Consider the following 8,288-nt stretch of genomic DNA (forward strand, 5'->3'; position numbering starts at 1 on the left):
TAATTCATGCATTAGTTCTAAGGAGAGGGAGAAAGCATGCTCATATCTTTAAACAAACAGCCCTTCAACTCCTAATTAGCTGAAGTTTGGAATCTCTGCCCCACACAGCAGATACAGAATAAATGCTGAATTGACAAATTCTTCAGATTTTTAAAATATAATTGAGGGACCATCCTCTCTCTTTTCAACAACTCTCCTATGCCCACCATTCCTTCCTTCTTTATTTTGTGTGGTACCCCAAACAGCTCTCCATTTCCCTCCTGCAGAAGTATGTATGAATTTGTGAGAGATTAATTGCACAGCGACCCAACTCAACAAAACAAACCATTCCAGAGGGAGCTGGCACAAGCGCTTCATGGAGACATTTACTGCAGTTTGGTCTTCCCTAACTGCAGCAGCAGTGGGATACTTCCAGTGCTGAGAGTCTCTACTGACTTTAGAAATAAAATCCAGAAGTTAAAGGGGCAGCCAGAAACTTTAGGTGCTCATTCAAGCCACACTAGCCACTTCTAATGGGACATTCAGAAGTCTTCTCTCTGATAACAAAGGAAAACAGAACCCTTAGAGAGGCTAGATCTGGAATGAAAGCATCATCCACTGAAGACAGTTAAAAAAAATTGCCAGGCATTGGTGGTGAATGCCTTTAATCCCAGCACTTGGGAGGCAGAGGCAGGTGGATCTCTGTCAGTTCAAGGCCACGCTGGTCTTCAGAGCAAGTCCCAGGACAGCCTCCAAAGCAATACAAAAAACAAAACAAAAATCTAGGAAAAGAACAACCTCCAGTGATGCTGACTACCCTAATATGGTTTTAGTTATTTCTCTCCCTTCACCATCCCTGTCTCTGGAAGCCGCATGGGCATGTGTGAAGTTATGCTGTCCAATTCAGTGAGATATCCTGAAAAAAACAGGGCTCACTGTGCAACCAGTACAGGAAGCAGAAATGTCACAATAAACAATGTTGTTCAACAGAAATCATAGGTCATTATTCTGGACTAAGTTCTACACCAGGCTCCGAAAGAGCAAGCTAAATGCAGTGAATCATCCTGAGCTGAGGTGTTAGCTCACCAAGCTGACACCAGGTTGTTATCTGGCCTTTGGGAAGCCAGCAGAGATTACTGTAGGTGGACATTGGAGTGTGGAGGGTACCCTCTGGGATGTCCAGGTTCTTGTGTCCAGAAACTAGAAATCGGGCCAGGGATGTGTGGTGGTAGTAAAAATGAAGACAGTTTATTTAAAAATCAGACACTTGCAGGATGGGAAGTGGACCAGAGAGCCTGGAAAGTAGGTTGCACAGTCAGTGACACTGTTGTTGGGTAGATTGGGACATTTGCACGGGGCACACTTTTTTGGTGGATGCTCTGTTATCAGCCTTAGTGGGGCAGACTTTCCAGTCCTTTTCTGTCATTGGCCTCTTACATATGCTAATCTTGATGCCTCTTCCTCAGCCCCACTCTCCTGCCACAAGACCAAGAAGAAACTCCTCAAACAGCTGGCTTCAATCAGCCTAATGGGTGTTCTCCGCTCTTATCCTAAGTCAGAAGTAGGAAGCAGTAACCTGACATTAACCAGTTAGTTTCTGTGCTCTGCCTGTCTGCTGTTTCCTCATAACCAGAGCTGCTGTGATGACTGGCCCTGCTTGGGGGCTGTGTCTGCTGCCAGTCCTCTTCTGCAACACCAACCTTCTCTGCTCTGCTTGGGCCGACGTTCATTCTGGTCTGTACCATTCCATCCGCCATTCTTCTATTCTGCGTTATGATCTATTTTGTAATTCTGTTTATTTTATTCAAAGGCATCAATAGTCAGAAACAAAACCAGTTTATATATTTACAATAAAACATTGTGGTTTTTAATCTTTTGACAATGCAAATGATCAAGCATTGTTATAATTATCACAAACCATCTGAAGGAGGCTTAGAGACAGAAAACTCATGTACAACCTGGTAGCCTTATAAACTTAAGTTATCAAATAATTAGAGCTTCATCAAAATCTGTTTTATTTTCCTGTCTGCTTCTGTTTCTAACTTTTCTTTTACCATAAAGGTACACACATGCACACACCTATACGAACACACATCTACATGCACACACCTACATACACATACCCACACACTCCTTCACACATATACACACCTATACACGCACACCCCTACACACACCTCTATACATGCACACACCTATACATTCACACCTACACACAGGCATACACATCAACAATAACAACAATGAATACATTAATGAAATGAAAAAGTTCCCAAGGCATGGAGCTCAGAGACATAGTCCTTGCCCATGTATGACATCCTCCATTCAATTCCCACTAAACAAGTAAGAGAGAAAAAACCAAGGAGAAATCACTTAAGAGTGGTTTACAACTGTCAAGCTTCCAGGAGCAGTCAATCTTCTGACAGATTGTGGTGGAAGTCAGTGTCAGCCCTCACTTAAACATGTGCCTCAGTTTCTCCATCTATGTAATAGGGACAGCAAAGACATCTAGTTCCCACTGCCTAGATAGAATTAAAGGATGTGTGTGGAGTGTTTGGCTAAAGTCTGGGTATAGATCACAAACAACTGTCTATTGCCCAAAGAGGCATCACCTCCCTGACACTCCAGAGCCAGCCTCGCCCATCACTGCACACTGGAACCATCTCTGCATCTCCTGAAGATGTCTGGACCACAACCCAAGTTTTTCTTCATGAGAAGCCTTTAGCTCTAACGAAAGTGAAATGCTGAAATATAAACAGTAACAGGTTCACAAAAGAGCATCACTATTTCTGCAAACAGTGCAAGATTGTCCTGAGGTGGGTGTCAGTTTCCATTAATGTTACCATGTTAACGAGAGTTCAAAATAAAGTTACTTCATAGTTTTCTTAGTGTTCAAACTGACATCAGTTGAAGAAGAGGAAACAGAGGAAGGACAGAGGTGACTAGGTAAGAAACTGGAAACACCCTCATATCCAACAGAAACCCACTAGTGTGAGGACACTAAAATTTCTGTTCCATGGGGTAATATTTTTCATTTTTTCAGTTTGTTATTATTCTCAATTAAAATGTTTTAAGTTGTCTTTGCAATCTTTACATGCTCTTTGTCATAGATCTGATTGGTTGACTGACTGGAGTCAGGGTTTCATGGAGCTGAGGTTGGCCATGAACTCCTGAGCCACCTGCTTTCTGCCTTCCAAGGGCTGGGAACACAGGTGTGTGCCACAGTGTCCAGCCTAGATATGGTGCTTTCTCTGCATAAATTCACCAAATGACTAGATGCTGGGGAAGTATATGTCAATAAAGCACTGCTGGCCAATAGGGAATCAAGATAGGTGGGACTAGGAGTCCAGGAGGACTTTGGGAAGGAGGAACACAGGAAGTCGAGATGTAACACCATGGGGTAGGAAGCCCAGAAACTTCTCTGGTAAGAGACATACTTAGATTAACAATTATGGGGTAATTACTTAAGTCAGAGCTAGCCAGTAAGAAACAAGCAAGGCCAACAGCTTCATAATTAATATAGCCTCCTGTGTGTTTATTTGGGACTGATGAGGGTCTGGAACCAGGCTGGCAGGAAGGCTTCCCTTTACAACTAGATGTTATTAAACCAAAGTTGCACTAACTTGAGAAAAACAACAAAACTTAGCTCTCTTGACTCAGTAGCAGAGCCAGTCACACATCTCAGCCCCAGCAAGCTGACTATGAATCTTCATTTGCTCCAACCCCAAAGCCCAGTCTGTACCTATAAGGTCCTCAGGTGGGGCTCAACCATTCTGCAAAAGGACCGGTTTCATGTTTATGTCTTCCCAAAGCTACAGAGTATTCTGTGAGTGAGTTTGTCCTCCTCTGCAAAATACAACTGCAAGGACTGTGAAGTGTGGAATTTACTTCAAAAGGCAGAGAAGATGTAGTTGGTACGCCAGCCACAGGAATCCTCCAAACACCTATTGGATTCTTACAGCTCTCCTGTCGGGTCACCTACAGAATTAGTTTTACTTACACTGTGACCCTAAGCACTAAGTCTTGCCACTAACCCTTTACTGTGCCTTCTGGACCACCCTTTGAGCCTCGAACCCCCACCCAGGGTTTCCAAGAGCCAACGATGTAAGAATACAAATGACTCACAAAGCCCTAGCTCTTTTCCAAGCAGAAACACTCTTTCCCTTAGGTTCTTGCTTGCTAGTGCATAATCATAACTAACGCATATGTGTATCCGCCCCTCACTTGAAAAGGGAAATTCTAACCTAACATGCCCTTGCTCTCTTAGGCAAGAAAAAGAAAGAAAACATTTTTTATCTAAGGAGAAGCTGACAAGGTTATGGTAAGATAGACTGAGACTTGGATGTACAGGGACTCCATGGATGGAAGCTGGCTTTTGCCACATCTGTTCCGCTGATACAATGATGCTGTAACAGCACCTGCCCAGTGAATAGACCAGTCCAAATTTGCTTCAGGGTTACCCCACAATGATGTTTTCTAACTCTACTTTGTTTTGGTTTCTGAATGTTAGAATAATTGAGTGTGCTAGTTTCCATCACTATGACAAAACATCTGAGAAAGACAATTCCGACTCATGGTATGGGGAGTTACAGTCTTGGCTACTTGACCCTGTGGCCTGGGAAAAGTCAGTTCATCATGCTCGCAGTGCATGGGAGAAGCTCCTCTCACCTCGTGGTGACCAGGAGGCAGGCACTCTCTGGACAGCTGCCTGATTAGGTCAAGGCAAAGGCCAGCTCCCTACTTATGGCAGTCACTGACCACACTGCATGTGTTGTTTGTACAAGTGATTATGTGCTTCCTCAAATGTCAGCGTTAAAAACATCCCAACACCGGCTGAAATGACAGGGGAAATTTTATTCAAGACTATGGCAATAGGGTTATTGTAACAGGAGCAACAGAGTAGACGCGATACTGATTACAGCGAAGACAGGTGGAACCAAGAAGCCGGTGAGAAAGAACAGAAGGGAAATCACAAAGAAGACACAGCAGGGCTAGGGGATTTTTTTTTTTGCCAGAGTGGTTGGTGCAGACCAGGCAGTGAAGACCAACATCAAGACCTTTTTAAGAAGGCTCAGAGGAAGCTGGCTGTAGTTGAGAAGGGAAAAGGGTGTTTATTGCTAGCTGTAGTTACAGTTGATGCTATCATCACTGCTGGGTAAAAATCTCTTCTAGAAGATTGCAAAGCTTTCTCACAGAAAACAGGATTGCCCAACGGTTCACAGCATGGCCTTTGAGTCTTCTAGGTAAACACTGCACGTGGACCATCAAAGTCAGAGGCCAAGGGTGATGTTCTGGGGAACATTAACCCAGATTCTCTAGACAGGGGAGCAAACAGTCACAGTTCACAGGAAAGGTAAACAAAAAGAAGGGAACGGGACAGGTACACACAGAACAGTCTATGACTATGTGGACATCTGTGCTCCACTCTCGAATTTTACCAAGCAATGAAAACATGGATGCTTACATAGTTTAGATACTAAAAGATGACAATCAGCCCTGAGAAAAATGTCCAGCTCACCACTTACCCAACTTTAGGTGCCCAGAACTTAGAGGCCACCCTCCAAGACACAGGGCTACCAACCATCTCAGCATCTCCAGGCATTCACTAGTAAGACTTTAGAAACAGAAAGAAACACCAAAATAGGGATTTCAGATAAAAATTAAGAAACTCAATATCAACTGAGAGAGAGAGAGAGAGAATATGTGAAACCAGAACAAAATGTTTTAAAAATGGATACATTCAAAAATAAGGACTAGAACTGTTAAAAATTTTAATAACATTTCAAAGATATAGTCCAAGAAATCTCCCAGAGAATAGAAAATGAGGACTTTAAACTCAATCCACAAATTTCACATAAAGTTATGTATATTCCTGAGACAATATATAAACTAGAAACTTATCTCTGGAAAAACATTTCAGACTATTCCAGTTTTCTTTCTCTGTTGCTGTGGTAAATCACTGACCAAAAGAAGGATTTATTTGGCTTAGAAGTCACAGTCCATCATTGAGGAACTCAAAGCAGGGACTGGAGGCAGGAAATGAAGCACAAGCCACAGAGGATGCTCAGTGAGGTGGATTTCATAGGCACTGTCTTCACCACGCATCAGATTCCACACTATGAAACAACGACCTCAGCGAAGTCACCATGTCAAGATGACTAGCTAATACACATGCCATCTCCTCCTGGGAGGCTTCCATAAGCCCTTCCAGCCAGCATTAACTAGTTAGCTGATGTCCCTGTCACCTTCCTCCAATTACAGGGTTATTCTACACTGTAATGTTTTTGTGTTAGCATGGTAGACCACACATGGAACAGGAAATATTATCTTACTCCCTATATTTCCTGCACATGATCCAAATGGACTACCTCTCCCCATGCCCTGCTCTGTCTTAGTTAAGGTTTCTATTTCTTCAACAAAACACCATGACCAAAAAGTAAGTTGGGGGAAAATGGGTTCATTCAGCTTACATTTCCACATTTCTGTTCATCACTGAAGAAGTCAGGGCAGGAACTCAAACAGGGCAGTGACCTGGAGGCAGAAGCTCACTCAGAGGCCATGGAGGGGTGCTGCTCACTGGCTTGCTTCCCCTGGCTTTCTCGGCCTGCTTTCTTATAGAACCCAGGGCCACCAGCCCACTGATGGCACACCCATCATGGACTAGACCCTCCCCCATGGTCACTAATTGAGAAAATGTCTTACAGCTGGATCTCATGGAGGCATTTCCTCAGCTGAGGCTCCTTCCTCTCTGATGACTCTAGCTAGTGTCAAGATGACACACAAAGCCAGTCAATATAACTGAGCCCTTGTCATCTTGACACAAACACATCACTATCATGCCACAACCCTTCCTTTTTAAATTAATTCCCAAGATCTTATATTAAAAGCATAAAAGGTTCCATAGTCTTTACAAAATCAAAACATTAAAATTTCAGTCCCTTGAAAATAACCAATGTCTTTTAAAATCCAAAGTCTCTCAATTGTGGGCTCCATTAAAACGATTTCCTACTTCAGGAGGGAAAAAATCAGAGCACATTCACAATCAAATCAAAACAAAACCAAACCCCAACCGCCCAATGGATGGGGTCCACTCACCATTTTCTGGACTCTTCCAAAGGGCTTAGGTCACTTCTCTCTCAAGCTCCACCCTCTTCAGCACACACAGCTTGTCTTCTAAGCTCCAGAAGGCTCTACTCTGCTGCTGCTGTTCTTGGTGGTCATCCCATGCTACTGGTATCTCCAAAACACGGGGGTCTTCTGCTATAACTGGGCTGTACTTCACCAATAGCTTCTCATAGGCTCTCCCCATGGTGCCAAGTCTCAACTTCTTTGCCTGACCCCTTCAGTCCTGGGCCTTCAACTGCCATGGAGGCTGTGCCTTCACCAATGGCCTCTCACAGTGCCAAGCCTCATCTGCTCTCCAGGACCCCTGTGTGCCTTCAAAACCAGTACCACTTAGGTGACTCTTACACATAGCCAAGTCTGGTTGCCAGCATGAGGTACAACCTTGACTGCCTCTGGAACACAGCTTCTCTGTGCTCTCAAGAAACACTTCCTAGAAGATTTCCCCTCAGTGATGCTGGTTTCTTCTTAATCACCACAAATTTCTTAGCTCCAGCTGACCAGCATCAAATATCCCAGCAAAGTTTCACTTCAGTAGTTCTGGTATCTTGTTGATCACAATTGATTCTTCAGCCCCAGATAACCAGAACCACAGAATTTTAACTCAAAATAACAAATGGCCCCCAACAGTCTTTAAACTTCCCTCTGAAACTTCATAAGCTAAACCTCCATCCTCTTCACTGCTCTCAGCATTCTTATCTTCCAAGTTTCCACAGAACATCCCACGGAGCTCCTAACACTTAATGACTCTTCTAGCCCAAGTTCCAAAGTCCTTCCACAACTTTCCCAAAAACATGGTCAGCTCTGTCACAGCAATATCCCATTACACTGGTACCTATTTGTCTTAGTTAGGTTTTCTATTGCTTCTACGAACCATCATGACCAAAAAGCAAGTTGGGGAGGAAAGGGTTTATTTTGGCTTACACTTCCACATTGTTGTTCATCATTGAAGGAAGTCAGGACAGGAATTCAAACAGGGCAGGAACTGTGAAGGGATGTTGCTTACTGACTTGCTCATCATGGTTTGCCCAGGCTTCTTTCTTATAGAACCTAGGACCACCAGCTGGACCCTCCCCCATTGATGACTAATTAAGAAATGTCTTACAGCTGGATCTCATGGAGACATTTTCTCAACTGAGGCTCCTTCCTCTCTGAAGACCCTAGTTGTGTCAAGTTGGCACACACAC

At 43.6% G+C, this 8,288-nt stretch overlaps 1 long non-coding RNA gene across 1 annotated transcript; it reads right to left on the reverse strand.

Moving 5' to 3' along the window:
- Positions 1 to 1,205: 1,205 nt before the first annotated feature.
- On the reverse strand, positions 1,206 to 7,999 carry LOC110340231. Its single transcript, XR_005880868.1, has 2 exons — positions 7,075 to 7,999; positions 1,206 to 1,770 (listed from the first exon to the last, which is right to left on the reverse strand). It is a non-coding gene; the product is annotated as an uncharacterized LOC110340231 (long non-coding RNA).
- Positions 8,000 to 8,288: the final 289 nt, after the last annotated feature.

This window comes from Mesocricetus auratus, unplaced genomic scaffold (assembly GCF_017639785.1).
Source record: "Mesocricetus auratus isolate SY011 unplaced genomic scaffold, BCM_Maur_2.0 Super-Scaffold_100013, whole genome shotgun sequence".
Classification (NCBI taxonomy): domain Eukaryota; kingdom Metazoa; phylum Chordata; class Mammalia; order Rodentia; family Cricetidae; genus Mesocricetus; species Mesocricetus auratus.